Source organism: Arvicanthis niloticus, chromosome 29, assembly GCF_011762505.2.
Source record: "Arvicanthis niloticus isolate mArvNil1 chromosome 29, mArvNil1.pat.X, whole genome shotgun sequence".
NCBI lineage: Eukaryota > Metazoa > Chordata > Mammalia > Rodentia > Muridae > Arvicanthis > Arvicanthis niloticus.
Genome location: NC_133437.1, coordinates 22,153,073 through 22,177,478, shown reverse-complemented (window position 1 = coordinate 22,177,478; position 24,406 = coordinate 22,153,073). Strand labels below are relative to the sequence as shown.

At 41.1% G+C, this 24,406-nt stretch overlaps 1 protein-coding gene across 4 annotated transcripts in view; it reads left to right on the top strand.

Annotated features, from left to right (window-relative positions):
* The window catches only part of Arhgef28 (Rho guanine nucleotide exchange factor 28), a 282,901-nt gene that overhangs the window by 250,736 nt on the left and 7,759 nt on the right, over positions 1-24,406 (top strand). The window lies entirely within an intron of this gene.

Genomic DNA, 24,406 nt, shown 5'->3' with positions numbered 1-24,406 from the left:
TTCTGTTGTACTATTAAACACTCAGACTGAAACTGTTAGCATCATTTGTCATTGTGAAAAAAGGTGTCGTCTCGCCATAAGTACCTCGTAAGAACACAATTTGCTAACCCTCTTAAAGCATTTGCCAAATATAAAGGAAGGGCAGCTAGGGTTTCCAACTCCGTGTGATTCCAAATGATTGAAATCTCTGTCCATTTTGAATTGTTTTCCCTGGGATGGGAGGTAGGGAATTAGAAGAACTTGAAACCTCCCTTCAGAAAAACAGATGGTATGCAATCGCATAAACAAATGGCTGGCCACATGGATAGGAAATAAATCACCCACAGTGCAATATTTCAGAAACATAAAACAATCAGGAGTTATAGCAATCTTTAGAACTGGACACAGATTTGTTTCCGGGCTTAACATATATTCTTAGTTTGTCAGTTGGGAGGATCATTTTTCAGCAACAAAAAAGTTTTAAAGGCATTCGGTTCCTTCCAATTAGGGAGCAATCATCCTGACACTGCCTGTGAGTTGATTTATGACTGATCCTAGGAACATTGAGCCTTAGTCCTGGCTGACTCCTGACATTGCTTAGTCACCTACTGTAGCGTTCTCTCGGAGAGAATGAAAACCTTCTTTAAAACGTTGTTTTAAATTAAAAAAAAAAGATTTAAATATGATAAATACTTTGAACTAAAAAGTAAAGGGTCAAGCAAAACTCAGAAAATAGAAACCCCTCTCATAAATTATCTTGGAACTCAGTCTTGTGCAGTCCAGTTCACGGATGTTGCTGCTGGGCACACGCTGCCTCGCTGTGTTGACTCATTAACTTGCTATGCAGTGTTTTATGTCCTATTGTCGGTGTGGTTTTGCGTGCTGGCATTGGTATCATTCAAAAACTCCATTTGAGTCAAACCACACTCGTCTTTTGTTTAGAAGTATCCTTCTTGCTCCTTGGGTATCATTTTCTCTCACCTCAGGCTTTAAAGTCTCAGGTTCTGAAACATTTGGCCGGACGCTCGTGACAGACAGGAAAATGTACTAAGGAGATAAAAAATGATGGGACACAAAGCCGTTCTCTGGGCATAGAAAGTGTTAGCTGGAGTCGATAGAAACGCTGAGAGAATGGACTTTTTGCTTAAGAAATCAGTGGTATGTCCAGCGGAGACCAGGGACACTCAGAACATTGACCAGAGGGAGGAAGGTCCACTTCAACCTGGATCTCTCAGGAACATCCTGGGGCATAGAAATAGGAGTCAGGTCAGGTCTGCTCACTGCTGAACTTACGCTAGTCAAAACCTGTTTGCTTAGTTTACCATGAGAGGTAATTTCTGGATGAGAGGGAAGATAGTCAAAGAACAGGAAGAGAAGAGGGCATTGGAATGAAAAATGGTTCTTTTTTTTTTTTTTTTTAAGGGGTGGTCAGAGACAGCTAAAATTGTTCAACTCATTCCAAGCTTGTACAACTCTGTGGCTTGAAAATGATACAGCATTGGCCGCTGGTAGGGGTTTTTGCTAGGCTCTGAGCACTCTCCACACATGTTCTTTTGGGAGCCAGGAGTGGAGGGGAACTGGGCTGGGCAGAAGCAAGCCACCGGTGTAGTGGGCGGTGCTGAGATGATGTGCGGGCCAAGGCAGGGTGTTCTACTTCTGAATCTTTGAGTGAGCGGTTTTAAGCGACCACTACAAAGGAGTCCTGTAGAGCACAGTACTCTAGCTGTGTTTGCCTACGATGTCCTAGGCTGATAATTGTGTTAAATATGCCTTTAACTATGATTTATGAAAGCTATACTGTTTTATTGTTGGAATAAGGGCCTCTGTTTCAGGAAGAACCTAAGAATCGTTTGTCCTCTTGTCTGGCCCCATGTTATGTTTGGGTCCAGCTCAGAGGAGTAAAAATAAGGATTTCTGAAATAGGAGGGCTGACAGAAAAAAAAAATATATGTGAAAATAAAGTTCACAAGTGTGTTCAGAAGGCACCAAGACTGGAATTGTCAATGTTTTTGGTTTTTCGTCCTTACAATCCGACCTCACCAGGACACTTCAGTTCACTCTCTGATCTGACTTAGTTTAGTTCCTGGGTCATTCTTCCAGCAGCAGCAGCAGTAACTACATGACAGGTCAGCCTGCAGCCCCTGGATAGAGGTTCTCTATGGAGAAAACCATTTAACACTCCCAGCCGCCAACACAGTTCTTGTGCTGAGCTCACGGCAGAAGGGAAACTCAGGTGCGGCAAGGCCAGCAACTTGTCCCAGGCCACACGGCTGGCGAGGGGACAATCAAGAATTAAACCATTTAATGGAACTTGGGGAAGATGTGGAATGCATCTATATGTAATGCCTGGCAGGCCACTCACAGTTAAGGGCCAGGATTTTGATTTTGTTTATCCCCCCTTCTCTTTTAATATTGCCATTTGGAAGCTATTTCTAAAGGTTTTGGATTTCTGTGGCCAAGTCTTTCTTGGGACTTGAGCACCTTCAGATATCATAAGTAGCCTGTAGCTTCAGTTACATCCCAGGAGACATGGTTTTTGTTTTTTTTTTTTTTTTTCCTCAAGGATATTTGATTCTCTAATGTCTAATAATAAGTCCATTTTATTTCTAAATATTTAAGGTAGAACCATAAGGAAGTTTACTTTCTAGTTTTGGAAGTTATTTTATGAACAAAATTCTCGGATATTTGAATACTAAATCTAAATTAGCATTTGATTTTATTTATAATGGATGGATGGTTGGTTTGAGGACTTTTTTTTCCCCCCTCTTCTGAGGGATACCAGCCAAGACCACAAAACATTTGAATTTCTTTGAACAATGAAGTCTCTGTGGGACAATTGCTATGTAATTGGTCTTATGAAATGCCCAATTGCATTACTCTTAAAGCCCCTCCAACACACAAAGTCATTTTATCTTATTACTGTGATTTTTTCCTCTTAGCTTTTAGAATTATAGAACTTTATATTGAATGCATGTAGTTAGTGTCTGTTACTTGCTCTTTTCACCAATTAATGAAGAAAACATTTTATGGTTCGGAAGTCTAAAATCTCTTTGATTTAGGCTCATCTTTTATATAAAAGAAATTTAAATATCTCAGTACTCTATTTTCAGATTACTTAAAATGTTGTCTTTGATGATATACAAGAATTATTGTTATATGTAAAATAAAAATTAGATCGGGTCCATTTAAATTATTGCTATTGTGCATTGTGATGTGTGTGTGTGTGTGTGTATGTGTGATTACATGTTTGTGTCTATGTGTGGAGGTCAGGAGACAACTTTTGGAAGTTGATTCCTCCTCCTACCTTGGGGCAGGGTCTTTCTTGCTGCTGCCATACTGTGTGCTGGTCCATGAGCTCCTGGACAATTCTCCTGTCTCAGCCTCTCACCCTGCTTTTAGGGGTTCAGGAACCACACATTCAAACTACCACACCCAGTTTCTTTTACATGGGTTTCAGGGATCAAACTCAGGTCAACAGGCTTGTGTGGGGAGTCCTTCTACTCACGCAGCCTCCTCACTGACCCATAGGTTTGTGGCAGTCTCATAGACATGGAACAAAAGAGTACCTTTGTTTATAAAAGGTAAGAAAGCCCAGGTTGGTTCCAAACTCCCTATGTAACTAAAGATGACCTTTGAACTTTCCACCTCCTGCCTGTACCTCCCAAGTGCTTGGATTACAGGCATGTGTCACCCCATATTTAGTGTATGGTACCCAGGATTGAACCCAGGGCTTCATTCACGCCAAGCAAGCAAGCACTCCAGTGGCTCAGCGGCAAGAGTAACTTCATTGTTTTGGTTCCAAAGGAATTTCTCTTGCATTACATATTAGAACCTGGTGCCCAGCAAAACATTTTGAAACATAAGGGCCTTATATTCAGAATATCTCATCCTGGTAATGTGTTGCTGGCAATTTCTTTTCTTTTTATTTGAACAAATAGAGATAGGTGCATCAGACTTCTTGCTAACAGGCTTCCTAATCATAACTGTTTTGAAATTAAAAACTATGCTATAGTTCTTAGTCTTCAAACAGTTGAGAATCTGGTAATTTCCAGTGTTTAACAACTATTCTCGAATTCAGAACTTGGCACCTTATGTGGACAGTCTGAGTGGAAAGAAGCCAATGCAGAGGCTTTCGGGCCATTTCCTATAAAACTGAAGTTGGCCTCGGGCTCCATCAGCTTCAGTGACAAAGGAGCATTTGAAAAGAGACTTGTTTAAGTTTTCAAGGGATGCCAAGCCAAGCACCTCAGACTTGATGGCTTCCACAACAGAAATTTGCATCCTTAGAGTTCTAGAGGCGGAGTTCCAAGATGAGGGTGCTGGCTGGCTTGGTTTCTGTGGCAGTCTTTCTCCCTGATTGATTGTCTTCTCCCTGTGTATTGACAGAATCTCCCCTGTGTCTGTCCAAGTTCTAAGCAGCTCTCCTTAGAAGAACATCGGCTGTATTACACTAGGGCCTAAACTAATAGCCACACACGTTTTTGATGGCCATATATCCTAATATATGGAGGTACCAGGGGTTATGTGTTCACTTTTAAGGAGCATAATTAAGCTCTTACAGGGAATAAGATGGTGGCTTTCCTCCCTACAGTAGTTTAAATGTCATGGAAGCCTTAATTCTCATTTTAACCTACTGAAGTCAAACTATAATTTACCTACTTTGTTTTATTTGGTGGGGGGAGGGGAAAGTTAGGGCAGTGAATTGAACTTTGTTAAAAAAATATGACATTAAATCATGCTAAATTAGACTATCTATCTTTATAGACACGGGCTTTTGTGCTATCAAGTTTGTATTATTACGTAGGAACTAGGGCAGCCAGTCTTGACTCTGTTGGCTTATTTACTGTATACTTAAATTAAGGTCGGAAATATTGAGTCCGTAAGCTCATTTCCTACGACAGCCTAAATAAGAAATGTAAGCTATGCTTGCCAGCCTAGGCCTTCATTAAATGGCTTTGGGAATTTTGAGCTTCCTCTGCGATTGGTGGATATTAGACGTCTGTGGTTTGGATTGTTTAAATGAAACAACAATGAAGGCATTGAAACATTTATTATGGCATCAAATTATTGTGCAGATATATCCATAGGAGTTCGAAGAAGTAAAAATTCAGGAACCAGTGGGCAGTTTTGTCTTTCTTCTGAAACCGGAAGAAAGACATTGTAGGCAACGCTGCAGAAGCCACAGTATTGCTTGTTTTTAGTAAGCTACTTCATAACCGAAACGTAAAGAAGCAAGCTCAAAGGCTCAGTTTTATAGATGATTGACTTTTAGCCTTTTACAGATTTTGTACCAGGAAAAGGAAACATGCCATTTGCTGGTAGAGTCTGGTGAGCTACAAGCACTTATGCCAACTTCCTGATTGCATGTTCTCTGGGGGCAGGTTGGCTACAGGAGCCAACTGGGCCTGGGCCATCCTGCCTTACTTAGCACATGGAGCCCAGTTCACAGCAGGAGAGCATAACCAGCCGGTGGGTGGATGGGTGGCAGGAAGCCAGCCTGTGGCTGCTGTTCCTTCTCCTCTCTGCATCCCAGCTTCCAACTGGGGTTGGACAAACTGTTCAAGTAAGAGTTCAGTAAGTATAAATGAATGCAGAGCTTCAGCTTGGTCTTCATTCATCTTTACCTTTAATATTGAAAGCGAAACAAGACAAAAACACATGCATGTGTATACACGTGCGGCCTCCGAGTCACATATTTGACATTTCTAGAAAGGTCAAAGTGACTAACAGTTAAATTTGGAAGAAGAGTTGCCTATGACCATTTATGCACTAAATATCCCTGAAAGATAAAGTTTACTTGCACGAATCACAGCGGCTTGTAAGGGCCACGATCCAACCTTGGTTAAGGAAGCATTGCCCTCCCCAGGTATTGGGTTCTGGGAACGGTCTCCTCTAGCACCCTAGCCACCAAGGTCCCCTTGTTAGAATCAGGTAAAATGTGATGGGTTCAACCGAGAATCATTTTAACTTTGCCTAAGAAGAATATGGCTTCCTGGTTAGGAGGTAGCAAGACTCTTCTTAAAGGGTCATTCAGTAAATAAGTTATTTGAACCATCGGCTCTTCATTGCAAATAATAAACTCTGCCCCTGTAGCTTGAATGCAGCCATTGATAGTCTGTGAAGAATGCAGTTAGCTGTGCTCTATTATAGAGCTATGATTAAACAGGTAGCTTGAGGCTGGAGAGATGGCTCAGTGGTTGAGAGCTTGTAATGCCCTTGTATAGGATCACAGTTCAGTTCCCAGTACCCATGCCTGGCAAGTTCACAGCCTCTTGTAATTCCAGCTTGGGGAGGGGGGGGGGATCCAGCGCCCTCTTCTGGACTTTGCGTGTACCTGCATTGACATGAGTGTGCAATGCTCCACACAGATTCACAAAACTAAAAGTAAAATCTGTCAGGGCTATAGTTAACCTACTTCAGATATTAGTTTCCAAACTTCCCCCCCTCCCTCCGTTTCCAAACTTCCCCCCCCACCCCTCTGCCTTCTGCTTGAGTTGAAGGGTGAGGAAGATTAAACCCCTTTAGCCTTAGAATGTTTATCCAAATTAATTCCCCTTTGGGTTATCTAATTCACCTGGATGAATTAACGGTGTAATACTATATGGCACCCTGTGCCATCCAAATTACATTTGAATTCATGATCTCATTTGCTGCCTTGTGAGATCACTGTTTTCTCAAATAAGGCAGCTTGGTTTTTCAGTTTCAGTGAAAAGATGAATTCCTAAATCAATAGTTAAATGTACGTGAGAGAGTCCAAGGTTTGTGGATTAAAATTTGAAGATATTCTCTACCCCCTAAGCTCCCATTCCCCTAATCCTGTTGTGGGGTTGACTGGACCATTACCTAACTGTAAGGTAACAAAAAAATAAGATACTTTGGGTGGGACGTGTGGCTCAAAGGACAGCTACCATATCTGGTATTACTTACATGATTGATACCTTCATGTCAGGGTTTCTTGCCATATGCAATAAATGAGGATTTTTCCACCAAGAAATAGGATCTGGATGAGGGATAGAAGGAAATATCTAACCTGTGTTTTAACATTTCCCTTGGAAGATTTTTAACATGGTGAGCCAGACCCGGCACGCCATCACCTCACTTGACCTGGTTGTTTAAAGACTTCGGTTCCGACCCTGACTCTCTCTAATGCCTGCTGTTAGAGTTGGGATCCTACCGCTGTGTGATCTCAAAGTCTTGGTTTTCCCATCTACATGAAAGGTTGGAAAGTGTTTAGAGGACTTAGCATCTGAGGAACTTTAACAGCTCTCCTTCCATCATTATGGAAATAATCCAATGGGGTTGAGATTCAGAAGTAACGTGCTAATGACACAAATGTGTCTCCCAACATGCACCATAAAGCCAGCAGCCTATGATTCAAACCTGAAGATGGAAGCCTGTTAAAGAGACAACTGTCCATGCCAGGCTCACAAGAGGCACTTTACAGATATCCTTACTAATCATTTTAGAATGTCGTGCAATGTATTTTGATCGTTTTTACTCCCAACTCCTTACCTGCACACAACTTTATGCCCTAAGGGGCCCTTGTAATCATTATCATTGGCCTTGTCCTCCAGGGAAAACCCCAAAGCACAATGTTTAGTTTCTTTTTGTTTCTGCCTAGAACAAAACACCAACAGACCACGTTTATAGACCCAAAGGAAAGTACCCAAATGTAGGCCATTCTGACAGTAAGCATGAGCTTTCAATTTCAGATGAGAGGCTACTATCAAGATTAACCAAGCCATAATGGCTGCATCCCATAATCACATCCCCAGAACAAACCTCTAATCACTTTGGGTTTTTGAGTGGGCTCTCTTACTGCAAAGAAGATGCCAGACACAGGCAACAGAAGGAGATGGATATGAACCATTTCTCACCTTAAGCTTAAGAGTTCTGACCTTCATCTCCTTAAGACTGATTCATCCCCAAACAGTCTGTGCTTGTCAGTCCCAGGCAAACTGACAAAAACCAAGCCTGGATCCACCCGAAAGCAGTTTCTGTTCATCTTTCCTATTTGAATGAATTGCATGTGGGATAATTTCTGTAATACTTGTCTACTCCACTAGAGAATGGGCATCATATGGGTGGAAAACTCCATGTGTCTCCTTGGTTAGCTGCACTTCCACAGGCACCACACACAGAGTTCAGTGTATAGCAGGTGTCTAGTGAATATTTATGAAATGAATTGAGGCCCAAGCTCTTCTTTCTCCCTCCTCCTCTCCCTCTTCCTCCCCATTCTCTTCCTCTTCCTTCTCCTTATTTTCCTTCCTCCTTCTTCCTCCCTTCTTCTCTTTCTCCTCCCTCTAACTCTCCCTCCTCTTTCCTCCTCCTCCTTTCAAATAAGGCAATTGCATTCAACTATATGTTCCTGAATTTATGTTTCACTTTTTAAAAGCTGGCCACAGTACTGTCAGCTTGGTATAAGCATTTCTGTACCATGCTAGAGAACATCTTCCATCATTAGTGATTTTTTTTTTTTCATTTAGGACATGGTATGTGTAACTGCCACATGGCCATGGGTAGTAAATGGAAACAAGTTAAAATGTGTTTTCCATAAAGTACTTTGAGTTAGCTGAGTCTCCTGGAATCGACCCACTGCTGTCATTTGTGGGAGAAGACACATAAACAACTCACCACGTAAGGATTGTTCCATCAAAGCTAGCTTATCTGGTCACCGGGGCATTATTATTTTTAACATAAAATATCGTGAACACCAATATATTCAGTGTGGGTGGCTAGCTGAGGATCAGTGAAACACTGTCTTAAGCTCGTTTTCTTCAGCTAAATCCTATTTAACAGTCCAGTGTCTCTCCCCAGGCAAAACAATTAGGGGTTGCTTAGCTAAGTACACTCCTAGAGTGTGAGCTGACTTCCCTGGCACGACCTTCTGCTTGTCAGCCTTAAAATGTGGCCTGAAATATCACACACTTATTATAGCCATCTGCAGAGTGAGCGTGCTGTCATCCTGAGAAGTATATCCCCTTGTTTTGCCAGACTGAAACACATTTCACATTCTGGCTAAGGAGGAGAAATGACTGTGATCAGATCTTGGGCCAGATGATTAAATAAGTCTGTGAAGATGTTAATTTGTCATAATAAATCCCTAATGAGTCTCCTTGGATAATGGGTCAGATATCCATTTTATATATATACACACATATAAAATGGATATCTGAATATATATGTGTGTATATATATGTACACACACACACACACACACACACACACACACACACATATATATATATATATATATATATATATATATATGGTATTAATTCAATTTAATTTGATATGTTAATGTTTGGTTGGAAGATTTACCTAGAGAAAACTGTAGGTGCTCAAAGTTTCAAAATATGTAAGATAAAACACTGAGCCTTTGTTTGCACAATTACACAGTAAGGCTTTTCAACAACATTTTTTTTTTTATCTTTTTGTGTGTGTGCATGTGGCCTGCATGCCTGTGTGTATGCAGTGCACACACATGTATGCACAAATACAGAAGCCAGAGGTTGAAGTTTGTCGTCTACCTCTCTCACTCTCCACCGTATTTGAAAGGTGTCTCTTAATGAGTACGGCACTCCTTATTTCAGCTAGACGAGCTTGCCAGCAAGCTCTAGGCATCCTCCTATTTCTGCCTAAGAAGCACAGTGCAGAGATACCACCGCACCTGGTTTTTATATGGGGCTTGGGACCTGAATTTGTTCTTATGCTTGAGAAGCAAGCACTCTATCCACTGATCCATCTCTTCAACCCCCAAATACAAATATCCCCCTTTCTCCATAGTTCTCTGCCCAGATGTCCTTCCTAAAACATAACATGCTAGATGCTTGGATTGAGTATAGACCCCAGGGATCATGCAGCAGAAACACAGGAGGCTCTGCTTTATGGAGATGTCGGTGCATTTTCTTCCCCTAGGGCAGTGCTCTAAGGCTTTGGAGGAAACATTCACAAGCAAAGCACTGGCAGAGTTTTAATTTTCTTTAATGACTTGCTTCCTACCAGTGATCTTGGCACCCTGTGCAGCGATTTGCCACCAATTAATCACACAGAATGGTGTAATGCCGCAGTGAGGGCATTGCCCTCTGTGAGTCTCATAAATCTACCAGAAACAAACAACAGGAATCTCGTGCTTAAGACTCTTCATGCAAAATACCAAATGTGGAGGTGGTTTTATGCTGTTTTTTTTTTTTTTTTTTTTTTTTTAAATACGTCCTAGGAAGCCTGAGTACTTTCTCGTGGACTCTGAGTTTCGCAGTTCCAATGTCTCCAGAACGATTTAAGTTCTTGTTATGGGAGTCCATATCGGGAGTATGGCTTTGTGTTTTTCTCTGATTTCAGGGCAGTCATGCTCAATTGCGAGGGACCATGGTTTAGGGATTCTTGGTAGGGATGTCTTAGAAAGGATGCATGTTTCCACCCTGGAAATCCATGACATTTGCAGATGACAGGATGTGGGGTAGTGTGATACGGGAAGTCAAGGAGCCTTCATGACGCATAGCTTTGCCAGAAGCTTCTGGGGTCTGTGTTCGGAATCTTCAGCCTGTCTTCTTGTCAGTTCAGATATATGCTTATAGTTAACTGCTTATCTGTGATGGGCTTCTCCTCCTAATTTTAGCATGGTAAATATGAATCTATTTAGTATTAAAATTCTATGAGCCTAAACCCTGAGGCATACATACAGTGTGTCTTTATAAAGGTCCTTATGCTTCTGTCTTTAGAATATTCTTGCAACAGGAATATGCAAGCCTGGCATCTATTCCATCTGATTCAAAATCAACCCCCCTTTATAGAAGCTAAAGGTTTTCAAAGCTGGTTTACTTCCAATGAGCAGATCAAATGTCTGACTTGGAATGGATTTATTCCTACCGAAAAGTCATGAATGTTCGTCCAGATTGGCAGGAGCATTACAAATGGAGCCCACCCTCTATTTTTAGTTTCTTAATGCTCTGGTTCAACTGGAATCCTAAAATACATGCAATTTTTGTTTTACAAAATTTATATGCAAACTACTTGCCATCAACTTGTAGATTGGAGGAGAGGGAAGACAGCATGGTGACTGTTTTATCCAGGGCCTGTTAGTAAGTGTGTGTTAATGGGGGGTCACAGCATGAGGAAGTAAACTTATCTATTAATGTCTCCTGAGGTCTGGGACCTGAAACCATGGCCACCATAAAAGTTTGGTTATACTCCAAAAGAGTATTTAGCCTTTTTGTAGAGTCCTCCACTCAGCTACTGTCTTAGTTAGGGTTTTACTGCTGTGAACAGACACCATGACCAAGGCAACTCTTATGTGGACAACATTTAATTGGGGTTTACAGGTTCAAAGTTTCAGTCCATTATCATCAAGGTGGGAAAATGGCAGCATCCAGGCAGGAATAGTGCAGGAGGAACTGAGAGTTCTACATCTTTATCTGAAGGCTACTAGCAGAATACTGACTTCCAGGCAGCTAGGATGAGGGTCTTAAAGCCCACACCCACCATGACATACCTATTTCAACAAGGCCACACCTTCTAATCCTGCCACGCCCTGGGCCGAGCATATATATAAACCATCACAGCTACCTACACAGTTATGTTTGTACATTCGTTGTTTTTGTTTTTAAGACTTATCATTTACTTATGTGTATAGATATATGTAGGGGTTAGTTTTACATCAGTTTGTATCATGATAGCGTCATTAAGAAGAGGGATTCATAAGTGAGAAAATGCTTCCATAAGATTGGCCTGTGAACAAGCCTGCAGTGTACTTTCTTGGTGGGTGATGGAAGCAGGAAAGCCCCGTCTAATATGGGTGGGACCATCCCTGGGCTGGTGGTCATGTGTGCTATGAAAAAGCAAGCAAAGCAAGCCATGAGGAACAAGCCAATAAGCAGCACCCCTCCATGGTTTCTGTGTCAGTACCGATTTGTGGCTCTTAACATGTTTGAGTTTTTGTCCTGTTTTCCTTTAATGGTGGACTATAAAATTGAAGTATAAGCAATATAAATTCTTTCCTCCCCAACTTGCTTATAGTCATGGTGTTTCATCCAAACAATGAAAACCTTAACTAAGACTGTCTGTCTGTGTCTGTGTGTGTGTGTGTGCGTGTGTCTATGTGTCTGTGTGTGTGTGTGTTGCCCAGGGAATCACCAAGTGTAGATGCTAGGTGCTAAACTGCAGAGTTCTGAAAGAGCTTCGAACACTGTTAATTACTGAGCCATCTCCACAGCCTGCTTTTGTTTTTAAACTTAGATGATGCTCCACCCGAGGTAGGGCGCCATGAAAATGCAGGCTGACTTTTGTGAGTTGCTCTGTTCTGAGCTGGCTTTGAGTCAGTTACCTTCATGAACAAGAAGGAAATACCTGAAGTTTCCATTGTCTGAGCTGAGAGCAAACACTGCTGGGAAAGGTGACATTATAAAAGTAGCCAGTTTCTGGTGGACAAGATGGCTCAGTAGGTAAAAGTGTTTGTTTTGCTCCATCCAAGGAACACTCAGAAAGGTGAGAGGAGAGAAAAAAAAAATTCTACAAATGTCCTCTGACCTCCACACATTCATGCTGTGGCAGGCACCTCCCCTCCTGGCATCAAACGTACTATATAATAATACACTATAATAATAACGATCAAACACATAACACATTTTTAAGTAGCCAAGTTGCAGAAGTTATTGCATTGCGGTAGTTTCTATGATTCTTGGTATAATATAGAAGGATTATCTTTTTTAAATGTTTCTGCCAGTTAATTAAAATATTTCGTCTTGGTATGTGTCAGATGATGGATGCAGATACTTGGATAAGGATATAGGATAAATAGATATGCCAGAGTCAATCTCTTCCTACAACTTAAAAGACCCAGTAACTATCTCATTATCTTACTGACAGGATGGGGCCAGGATTAAATTCACTTTTTTAAAATTATAAATCAAAGCATGCCCACCATAAAGCATCTGTTTCATCAGACAGACAGACTACTTCTGGGATGGTTATTTTCAAGATTATGAGATCATTGTTTAACTTGATGATGTATATGGTTCAGAAAAATTCCAGAAGTGTTTTACAGAGGGTTTGGCTAAATGGCTGCATCAGCACTAGCCTAGATCTAAACCAGACCAGACCAGACCAGACCAGACCAGACCAGACCAGACCAACCTGGTCAGGTAGAAACCATCTTGGACCAGAATGTTGACAAACTTAAACAGACCTGACATGTCCCCAGAAGGAGAGCAGGTAAGGTGATTTTTCTCCACCATCCAGAGATTGGTAAGAAAATGACAGATGCTGCCAATGCCTGCAATCAAGTTTGAGCAAGAATAAATTGACCGCCCTTTACAGTGTAGTGATGCTTGCGTGCAGGTATTGGTGTCTTGCTGATTCACAAGGAAGGACACATGAGTGGATGAACAAGTGAATGTGTGGGAGAAAGAACTTGATTTGTGTTGGGCAGTAGAGAGGATGTGCTGTCATGGTGACTAAGGTGGAGGGTCTGGGACTTAGTCCTGGGTTCAGATTTCAGCGTAGTCACTTATCTATGAAATTTTCAACGGGTGTTTAAAATTATTTGGTGTATCTCAGATTTCTCACACTCCTGATAATATCTCCTTTGTGGGTGGCATAAGGATTACATAAGGCAATACATGTAAAATTCTTAGGATTCAGTAAACATCACTGGTGATGTTATTTCTGTGGCGAGAGAGGTCTGAGATTTTAGGAGATGCATCTGGTTACTTGAGCCATTGGCCTGCTTCCACGGTGCTCTCTGGTGATGGGAAGTGCCTCTTATGCCCCATTTGGGATGATGACATTACATCTTTGCTAACGTTCCACAACTTGACTGCTTGGCTGGTCTTAGGTATTATGTGATTTTCTTTTTACGTTCCCATGGCAATATTGGGAAATGCTGTTGAGGGGATGGTGGGTTTTGTACACTCCTGTTGTATTTATTCACATGCTCTGTGACTGTCCCAAAGTGCCACTTCCCAAGTCTAACTAACCATCCCATCTTCCTCCACAGCCTGGCATCTTTCAGGACAGTTGGGTGTTTTTTTTTTTTTTTTTTTTTTTTTAAGACATCTTTTGGAAATACTGATGTCATTGAATGTTGAAATCAACTCCTTGCATGTGGCACACCCTTCAAATACAGTTTCCCCACCCACCCTGGGAACACTTGAAATCCAAATGACATATCTCAGCATAATTTGCTACAGGGGTTATGTTTTGCAACCCAAACCAGGCACAATGAACTTCAGACAGGGTTTTATTTACAACAGCCCCATACACAAGCACAACCCTAGCCCACACTGAGGATGTGATCAAGGGCTAGTTAGTGTTCTGTCCTCTTAGGATTTGCCTGTGTCAGACTTACTGGCTCCTAGAGGCCTTCTGTATGTAGAAGTTGGTCACCTTGAGGTTTGTGCTTGAAGCACAGGCGGTTATGTGTGCCCTGGAGACAAGATCCAGCTTCTAGTCACCTGGCCTCACAGAATTTCAGTCTTTTTTATCTGATGATAAAGATGGTAAAGGAGCTGTCCAGTCGAGGTGTTTTTGGTTTCTTTCTGCAGCAGGCTGGTACCCATGGCTCATCAATTTTCTCTGTCATCAATATCCCCACTACCTTATACTTTGACCTTGTCATTTCTCCCCTCCTCCTCCTTCAGGGTTGCTCTGGGCCATTTTCTTCCAAGGGCCTCTCCAGACATCCTTGGCTAGGGTCAGGAGTCCCTCACACATGGCTCTGTGGACGCAAACAGAAACTTTGGTTCCTTTTCACAAAGTTCCTTCTGTATTCCTTTCCAGACAGTGTGGTGCTTTATGTAGCAGATCAATATGGCAAGGTATAAATTACATTTAGTAAAATTCTTAGCTGTTAACTTGACTATCCCGTTTTATAGAAAGAGCAGCGAGGTACAAAACATTTCTGTCAACCTGGAGAGTCCACTTAGGTGCTTTTTCAGTCAAGCCTCAGACCAGTAGAGACTACACCTATGCTTCCTGTCACCGCAGGCTAATTTTGCTTTTCTAGAATTTAATGGAATCAGTCAGCCCAAAGCCTTTTGTGTGCCTGGTTTGTTTTTGCCCGTCACGTTATTTTTGAGCTGTATCCACGCTGATGCATGGGCCTGTGACAGGTTTCTTTGTTTTACAGAGTAAAGTGCCCAAGAGTAGAATTACTATGGGGGAAGGTGCCCATTTAACATAAAGAAAACATGGGGGAGGTTTTGAAAGTAAATGGGTCACTGTTAAGTCTGCTGGGTACGAAGCACAGATCTATTTCACCTTGGTTCCTAATTCCCAGCTCACTAAGGGCACACAGTAGGGACTCAGTGTTGCCCAGACCAGTGAAGGGCACACAGTAGGGACTCAGTGTTGCCCAGACCAGTGAAGGGCACACAGTAGGGACTCAGTGTTTATAGAAAGATGAATGAGATGCTCAAATTAGTCTTCATTCTGAAAGAACCTCTGATCACAAACAATTGCTTTGTTTATGAAGTGAGGCAGGGATTTGTCTGACTAATGCAGGTTCCTTAAGGTCAGGTAAAGAATGGGGGAACACAGTCCCCTTCTCACCCTGTTCTTGAGTGAGCCTCTTGTGTCAGGGTGGGATGGGAAGGGAAGCCAGCAATGCAGGTTGATGTGGAACCATAAAGGAGAATTGACCACTAGGAGTCACCAAGCTTTATAAAACCTTCTGAAGGTAAAACTTCCCTTATCTCCTATTGTGGATCCCGAGTTTTCCGTTCTCTTCCTCTCTAGTCCCCTGCATTTCACACAAACAGGACCCCTTTGCTCATGATATCTAGCGTTTCCCATCACAATGGCTACACACTTCACTGGAATGACCTTCCATGAAAGGCTGTTGACATCTTGGTGAGCATTTGAGGTTCCGTTCAGATGTCTTCATCTTCCCCCAAACCTGTCTTGGTCGCCACATCTGGGAACTCCTCTGTTCTGGAGAGTTTTTGATGCTGTGTGTTGAGAGTAGTGTTCATTAGCCACTGAGCAGGATGGCCCACCTATTGAACTTAGCTGTATTTCTACCTTGTTATTCTACAAGGGGACAGGCAACTCCATGGCCACAAGCTTGAAGGCCCGCAGCATAGCAGCCGGGATTGCCAGGCATTAAGGGAGTACCTGAGGCTACCAAACACGGCTTCTGCTCTTGTGTCTTAAAATCGTCTGACCAGTTGGGTGGTGTTTCTTATATTTTTGGTTGTGAGCCTAGCCTTTAACGGCTGAGCCATCTCTCCAGCCCATGGGTGTTGTTTCTTGAGCAGAATTATTTGTCAAAGAAACAGATCTGTGTCAAAAGAGGAAGTTACTATACAACCTTGGATCTTTCGTCACCTGGATAAGCAAAGGCTGTTAGCTGGCTTTCCTTCAGCTCTGGTCTTGGGTCACAGGTCAGGAAATACAAATACCAACAGGTTCACGGCTCCACTTCATCCGTGCTTATTTACAAGACAACCTTGAGTCAATTCTCTTGAGAGAGATGTTTCCAAAGAGATAGTCATTCTCTCTCTCTCTCTGTCCCTCTTCCCCTCTCCCTCCCCGATTCTCCCCCTTCTCCTCCTCATTCCTCCTCCTCCTCCTTTCCTCCCTCCCTTCCTCCTCACTGTGTAGTTTATTCTTTAACAGAAGCTCTGCTTCTATCCCCAAAGTGTTGGAATTACAGGTGTGTTCCATAACACCTGGCTTGCTTTTGATTGCTGTTTCAATAATTTAAAAAAAAAATCTTAATGCTTCCCATTTTCCTATAAACTTCCTAGTTTGTAATTATGTAACTCCTAAAGTATTTTCATTTTAATGTTTGAAAGCACAGTGGTCTTTGCAATGATAACAAGCTTGGAGAGAACCAAGGTGTGAGATCTTGCTCAAACCACACACACTTGCTGTATATTACACCGTGCTTTTTAAGTTATAATCTTTTTGAGGGACACGAAGGCAAGGCTGTAATTAGAAATGACACTTCAGGATTTGGCTTCTCAGCAAATGTCATTTTAAACAAATGAGAATTACCAAGTTAATGTTTCTCATTAAAAACTACAAAACAAAAATATAATATATTGCACACACACACACACACACACACACACACACACACACACACACACACAAAATGCCAATTTTTCCAAAAAGAATGAGCCTGCAAATTCTTCAACATCCATCATTTCGTAGTTAATCAAGATGGGGGAAAACCCTCATTCATGGGCAGTGAAAACAAAGAATTGGATTTCATTTTTAAAAATCTGGTAATGGCATAATTACAAAGAAGCAGGTAGAACTAATTAGCTTGGGTGTGTTTGACTAAATGGCTTGCCTTCTTCTGGATTAAAGGGAAATACCAATTGGGTCTGGTATGCAGGATAGTTCAGCAGCTGCTTTCCCCTCTACTGAAGCAGTAAGCAGTAAATACAGCATTAAAATTCCTGGGTTGACTTCCTGCCTTATTCAGCGGGCACAGAAATGATTCTTCTTCTCTCGGCAAAATGAGAAGCATAACTCTTTCAGCGTGGGTAGCGTCAAGCTGCTGGCAGTTGCCAGAATGCCTGCTCTGTTGTTGTTGTGTTTAGGAACTCCCTGGAGCCATAGAAAGATCCGGTGCCATGATGATACCGCCTATAGCTGTGTGATGCTTCATCCAGCATTTCTTAAGTTATGCTTCCCTCTTCCCAGTCATGCCAGGATCTGATTGTTCTGCTGGATTTAGGATGAACGCACCCCTTGTCTACCTGGATATGTCGTGAACAGTTTCAAACAGACACAAGATTAACAGAGGAGTGTAATAATTCTTCATATACCACCACAAAGTTATGTGTAGTTATAGTTCATTCAGACTCCCACCTCCCTCAATTCTGTATGTAAGGTAAATTGTAAACATTTGCATACGTGTATATTAAGCCCTGAACATTTTAATAATATCTCTACTAGATAAGGCACTCCTTAAAAAAATACGTTTTATTTTATTCACCTAATAATGATTATTTGCACATATGATTATTGCAAATGAAATATAACATAGAATTATATTCAATTTATAACAAACGCTTTAAATGCGGATTAAATAAAGTTAACATAGGTAGTCTCATGAAGACACACGTGCATACCTCAGAGTAACTTCGGAGAGTCAAATAGAATCACCAGTTTATAAAATCTATTCTCAATACCAGAATTGCTTCATATAGCTTGAACAATTAAAATACAGCACCACAGGGCTTTATATTTTGGATATTCACCACACGATCTTCCCCTAAAGGAATCTCTGATGCAGATGTTTTTGACACCATCATCACCACACCTAGGGGAAAAATTGACAGGAATTTCATACCAACATATGACAGCTGTATGATTAAATTTCCAGTAGTTTCACAAATATCATGTGTGCATTTTTCCGGTTATTAAAAATAAGCCATTGAGGTAAAGAGTACATTGCAACAGCAGCTCCTTCCTGTGTTTGGTGCATTCATTAGTATAGAAGGTTTAGTCATGGGAGTTGCAAATGTAGAGGACTGAACGGCTGGCCGCACAGTGAGCGCTTGGCACCGTTTGGCCACATTAGCTTCAGGTCACTGTGTTTTCTTCCCAGGCAATGCTGACTTACAGAGAAAGCAGTTGCCCTCCTGTGACTCTCAATTTCTTCTTCAGAGCTGACCAACACCTTAGGTGTGGTGACTATCATCACTACACGGTGTCTTCACTCTCTTCCCTAGGCACGGAGATGCATCCATATCTCATATGTCAATGATATTTTTTGTTTTATTTTTATAAGTAAACATTTCAGTATGGGTTCCCATAGTTAGGATTCCTTACAGTGTTTAGGATCTGTTTGTGTGACTGTTATGTACATGTCTTTCTATAGCTTGCTTTTCTGCTTCATGTATGTGATGCATGCTATTCCAACTTATGAAGGGGGACAGTGTATTCCTTCCCTTACGAATGAGGAAGTAGCATGTTTCCCATGCTTTTCCATTACAAATTATGATCAGTAACTTTCAGTCCTTGCGCACATGAATGAGAGTTTACTTAGAAATGTAACACTCAGAGGTGGGAAGCGGTCCTTAGCTTTGCTGGACTGTTTTTTGTTTTGTTTTCTTTTCTACAGTTGTATAGTATACTATTGCTATTGCTGCCTGTGACTCCCAGGGCTTCTGGTCCTCCTCAAGGCTTAGCATCCTTAGGATGCTGTGGTTCTGTAGACACTTATCATAATGGTGAGCTGTTCTTTCCATCCATTCTGTCTGATCACCACTGAGAGACAGTATCCTTGCATGGTCAGTAGCTTTTCACGTTCCACCTCCTGTGACTTCTGTGTTTATGCTCTTGTTGCTTTTTAACTCCTACAGTCTGGAATTTCAAAAGATCCGCTCTTTAGAAATTCCTTTCAAATTGCCTCACTGCATTTTTGTTCTCAGAGAAGTGGCATTCAAAGAAAATCTTTTTACAGTTATGTCTGGACCCTTTTAAGATCAGAAAGAAACCATTCTCTTCCTCCCTCCTTCCTTCCCTTCTTTCTTTTCTTTCACTCTGCCTGTCTTAAATTTTGGGCGATGGCTCCTATGTCCTTCCGCTCCAGGATGGACTTGTGTTCTCTCTCGCCCTGTGCTCAGCCTTTCATAGCTATGCTCCTGTGTGGAAACATGTGAGCGCAGCACCCAGCTTCCTTCTCTCTGATATATGCCTTCATAGGAACATATACAGGCTTGTGTGTGTGTGTGTGTGTGCATGTTGTGTAGATGTGATTTTGTGTACATGTGAGTATGTTGTGTATTTGTGTGTTTGTGTGTATGTTTTTGTGTGTTTGTGTGTGTGTATTATGTACATACACACATTGGTGGAGGAGCTGCTTGCAGGAGCGATGTATTTCCTAAGAAAAGATGTAGTGAAAATAAATTTTCTAATAAATTGAAATATTTTATCCCATTTATTTTTGCCATGTGACATTTAGTTTTTAACAGTTCACCCAGGATCACCACTTGTTGGGTTTGGGAGGATTTGTTTTTTCACATCCTCTGGTGAAGTTTGACCTCCTGGCTCCTGATCATCATCATCATCTTCATCATCATCTTCTTCTTCCTCCTCCTCCTCTTCCTCCTCCTCTTCCTCCTCCTCCTCCTCCTCCTCCTCCTCCTCTTCCTCTTCCTCTTCCTCTTCCTCTTCCTCTTTCTTCCTCTTCTTCTTCTTCTTCTTCTTCTTCTTCTTCTTCTTCTTCTTCTTCTTCTTCTTCTTCTTCTTCTTCTTCTTCTTCTTCTTCTTCTTCTTCTTCTTCTTCTTCTTCTTTTTTGTGGCCCACTCAGCAATAGAGGCTTTTAGAACCATCTTATCCTCACTTGTATAAATTTTATGATAGCTGTCTGTAAGATCGTCTGCTAAATAATTTTTATGAGTTATTCATTGGGCCCTTTTCACCCAGAGACATGTTTCCTTCTGTTCTGGGAAATGGTCTTTTTTTTTTATCTTCCTCCTCCTCCTCCTCCTCTTCCTCCTGCTTCTCCTTTTTTCTTCTTCTTCTTTTTAAATACTGCTTCTCTTTATTTACATCACTGGAAGTGCTTTTCTGTGGAAGTTGGATTCCTCCAATTCTCCTTTTTATTCTTTTTTCTCCCTTTTCCATTTTTTATATTTCTTTAAATCTTAACTCTGCTATTATCCCATCCTATTGACTTTTAAAAACATTTTTGCATGTGTGCATATGATGTGTGTGTGTGTGTGTGTGCGCACACATGTATGCATCCACATGGCCCACATGCAGAGGTCAGAGGATAACTCAGGTGTTGGGCCTCATCTTCTATCTGGTTTGACACAGGATCTTTCTTGTCCTAATCCCTGTACACACCAGGCTAGCTGGCCTGCAAGCTTTTAAAGCCTCCTTGGCCCCCATTAAGTTTTTTTTAACTCAGCTATCATTATTTTGATTTCTGAGAAATATCCCTCAATTTTCTTACCACTATTTAATAGACTCTAGTTTTGTGTTTGGAGTGCCTCTTCAATATTTCTTTTTTTCTTTTTTTCTTTTTTTTCTCTGTATAGCTCTGGCTGTCCTGGCACTCACTTTGCAGACTAGGCTGGCCTCGAACTCAGAAATCCGCCTGCCTCTGCCTCCCAAGTGCTGGCATTAAAGGCGTGCGCCACCACCGCCCGGCTCAATATTTCTTTAAAGATGCTTGCTAGTCATGGGTTTTGGAAGTTTTCTTCAGCTTTCCATGGGCCTTAGATTGATCTCTGCCTTTACTTTAGGCTTTTTCAGTAGTAGTTCACATGGTAGCTGCCATTTTGGATTATGGCAGTTGAGAGACATGTTCAAAGTATGTAGAACTGTGTCTGGCGTGGATAAGAAGTCAATATTTTATGTTGGTTGTATTCTTTAATGGTTTTCTACAAGTCTGGATATTTACATTCATATACCATCTTGAAATCCCTTTAAAAAACTAAACAGAAAGTTGAATCTTTTCCAGCTTATTTTAGCTGGAAAAAATAGTAAATGAAAAATAGTAAAGTTTGGTTTTGTAAGAAACCTGAGACATTTTTAATTAAAGAACTTTGTCTTGTGCATCTGTTTTGCTTGGTTTCGAGAAGCAGCCTAAATAGTACATTAGGAAAACAGAGATCCTACTGACATTTGTAAACTACTGAAGGTTGATATATGTCATTATAAGTTAAAGAATGTTCAAGTTGTTCTTTGTAGTAACCATTTTCTCCATTTTTGGTTTTCTGGCTTTTTTTTCTCATGGACAGAAGAGAGTGACAGCCCCAGATTCCTAATGATTTATAGCCTATTTATAATTTGAGCAAATATATGGGTGTGTGCTCTGCTGCTAACGTTATCCCATGTGTTGTCATGGGAGGAGGTTGAGGGCTGTTGTGACTCCAGGTACCTAAGCTCACCAATGAGTGGATGGAGGTTCTAGATAGGTATTGCGATGGTCATCAAAGGTCAAATGATATTAGTGACTTAATGGCAGAAGGCCTGCAGAGAAATTCTACCTTTCCCTGTGCATACTGGCAAGTGTCTGCCACCAAGCCAGATTCCAACCTATAGCTCTGCCTTCCCTTTTCTTACACTATGATTCTGCCAAGGTGACCAAACTAACTGCATTTTAATTTCTAAGTTGTTTTCCCTGATTTATCCTATTTGCTTTTGAATTATTTATTTATTTTATGAATATGAGTACACCACAGCTGTATTCAGAGACACACCGGAAGAGGGCATCAGATCCCATTACAGATGGTTGTGAGCCACCATGTGGTTGCTGGGAATTGAAATCAGGACATCTGGGAATAGCAGTCAGAGCTCCTAACACTGAGCCATCTCTCCAGTCCCTTCTATTTTCTTTACAATGACAATTCTTTGTTCTTAGAACCAACCTCATCTCAATACCTCTGTCTCTTTGAACTGTCTTTAGAACCACACTCTTTCTCTTATATGTATCAAGACCTATGCTGAGCAGTGATTTCTGGGTAACAGAAGCAGCTTTATTTTGTGTTTGTCTTTATGTCTCTGTCCACTAGCTCAAGCTCAACACACACACACACACACACACACACACACACACACACACACACACACACACACACACACACACTTGCTTATAGTCTCTCCTGTTTATTTTTCAGGAAGCATACAAGGTAATGAACTTCACTGTGGCATTTGCATATCTGTGTCATACTTCCCTCCTGCTCTTTCTTCCTCCCCCACATGCCCTGCCCCCTTACTCTATCTCTTGCTAATCTTATTTCTGATAAAATCATTGGAATTCCAAGTGGCTGGTTTCCTGGTGAGTCTGATCAAGGTAGTTCCAAGTTTTGAACCAGGTATTCACTAATGCATGCATTCATCTGATATTGTATTGACATCTGTTCTTACTATAACTGGAAATTTACTTTGATATTATCAGGTTAGATGAACTACGTTATTTCCTGTGTCTTAAGCATGTTAGTTTCAAATGAATTCAATCTAGAAAGGGCAAAAATTAGAAATCCAAACTTCAGAAGAACCTCACCTAATTCATTGCTAAAGGTTGACAGATATCAAATGAGATACTTTCTGGATTAGAATTCACCTAAGAGATGTTATTGGCTCTCTAGGCAAAAACAAAGACCATTTTGGAATCAGTATCAGTTTTTATAGGGACATATAAATGCAAATCAACCTCATGCATTTTATGGGCAATTTTTTACATCTTTCTAAAGCACATGGAAACCCATATATGAATCTGCCAATGACTTGTTATCCTGTTACACTAAAATTGACATAAACATGCTTGCATACAGGGAAGACTCCTAATGCACCACCACACTGTCCCACTTATATCACACATATAGAAGCTATACTGTCAGAACAGAGGACCTTTTATAATATTAGCATAAGGCTATTGACTTTTAAGAGTAGTCATGGCAATCTTCAAACATACACAAAGGCTGTTTGATGAATTCCTTCTACCCATAGCTAGCTTTAACTCTTACCAACCCGCAGTCCCCTTGGGTCTATTCCCACTTCTCGTTCTAGTTGAGTTATCTTAAACATATCCAAGGCTCCTTACCATTTTATTGGAAAAGTATTTCATTATTTTAACTGAAGTTTTCTGAAAGAACCCAGTTTTTCATCTCTGTAATGTCATTATTATACCCAAAACCAATATTAACAATTGTTACTTAAAATCAAGCTGTTGGTATGTGACTAACAATGATTATCTTATAAATACCCTTGATGATTGTTTTGTGAAAATAAAGTCCAAATAATTTTATATATTGCCTTTAATGGGCATATTCCTCAAGACTATTTTAACTCTAAAGTTCATTCGCCTCTGTCTTTTAACGTACACTTTTAATATTCAATTTCTTTGTTGAAAAGGGCAGTTTGAATTTTCTGGGTTAAAAAAAAAACAAACTCCATTCCATAGCTTGCCGATTATATCCCGGTGGTACCATTTTTCATATTCTGCAGCTGTTTGTAGTTCCTTGGGCTGAGTATAGCCTTTTGATGGAGTGCAGGCCTCTGTCCTATATGGAAGCATCCCTATGGATAGAGCATCCCCTGTGCATTTCCTTCTCATCCCATCATGGAGTGCAGAGTGTCTGCTTCCTTCCATGAGTTTGATGCAGGCTTGAGCCCTGGTCCAGCTGCCAGCCTAACCTAACTAACCATTATGGAGTTTCCTGCTAGCTTTTCTCTTCATAGTTTTCAGCAGCCACTAATGAGTCTGGGCTTGCTGCACTGTAGATCTGAGCTTCTGGATTTAGAAGAACTTACCTACTTCCACCGTCTCACCCACCCAGGGTTTATTCTGGCATCTTGCTCATTTGTTTTCTCTGCATAATCTAGAATGGATTTATAGTTCTCTAGTGCCCTGGCCTGCATTTGTTTCACGAAACAAAATACTGTCTGGGACACTGTGAGAAGAGACTCCCTGAGTTGGCATTGATTACATTGCGGATGTTGACCATCTCAAGAACA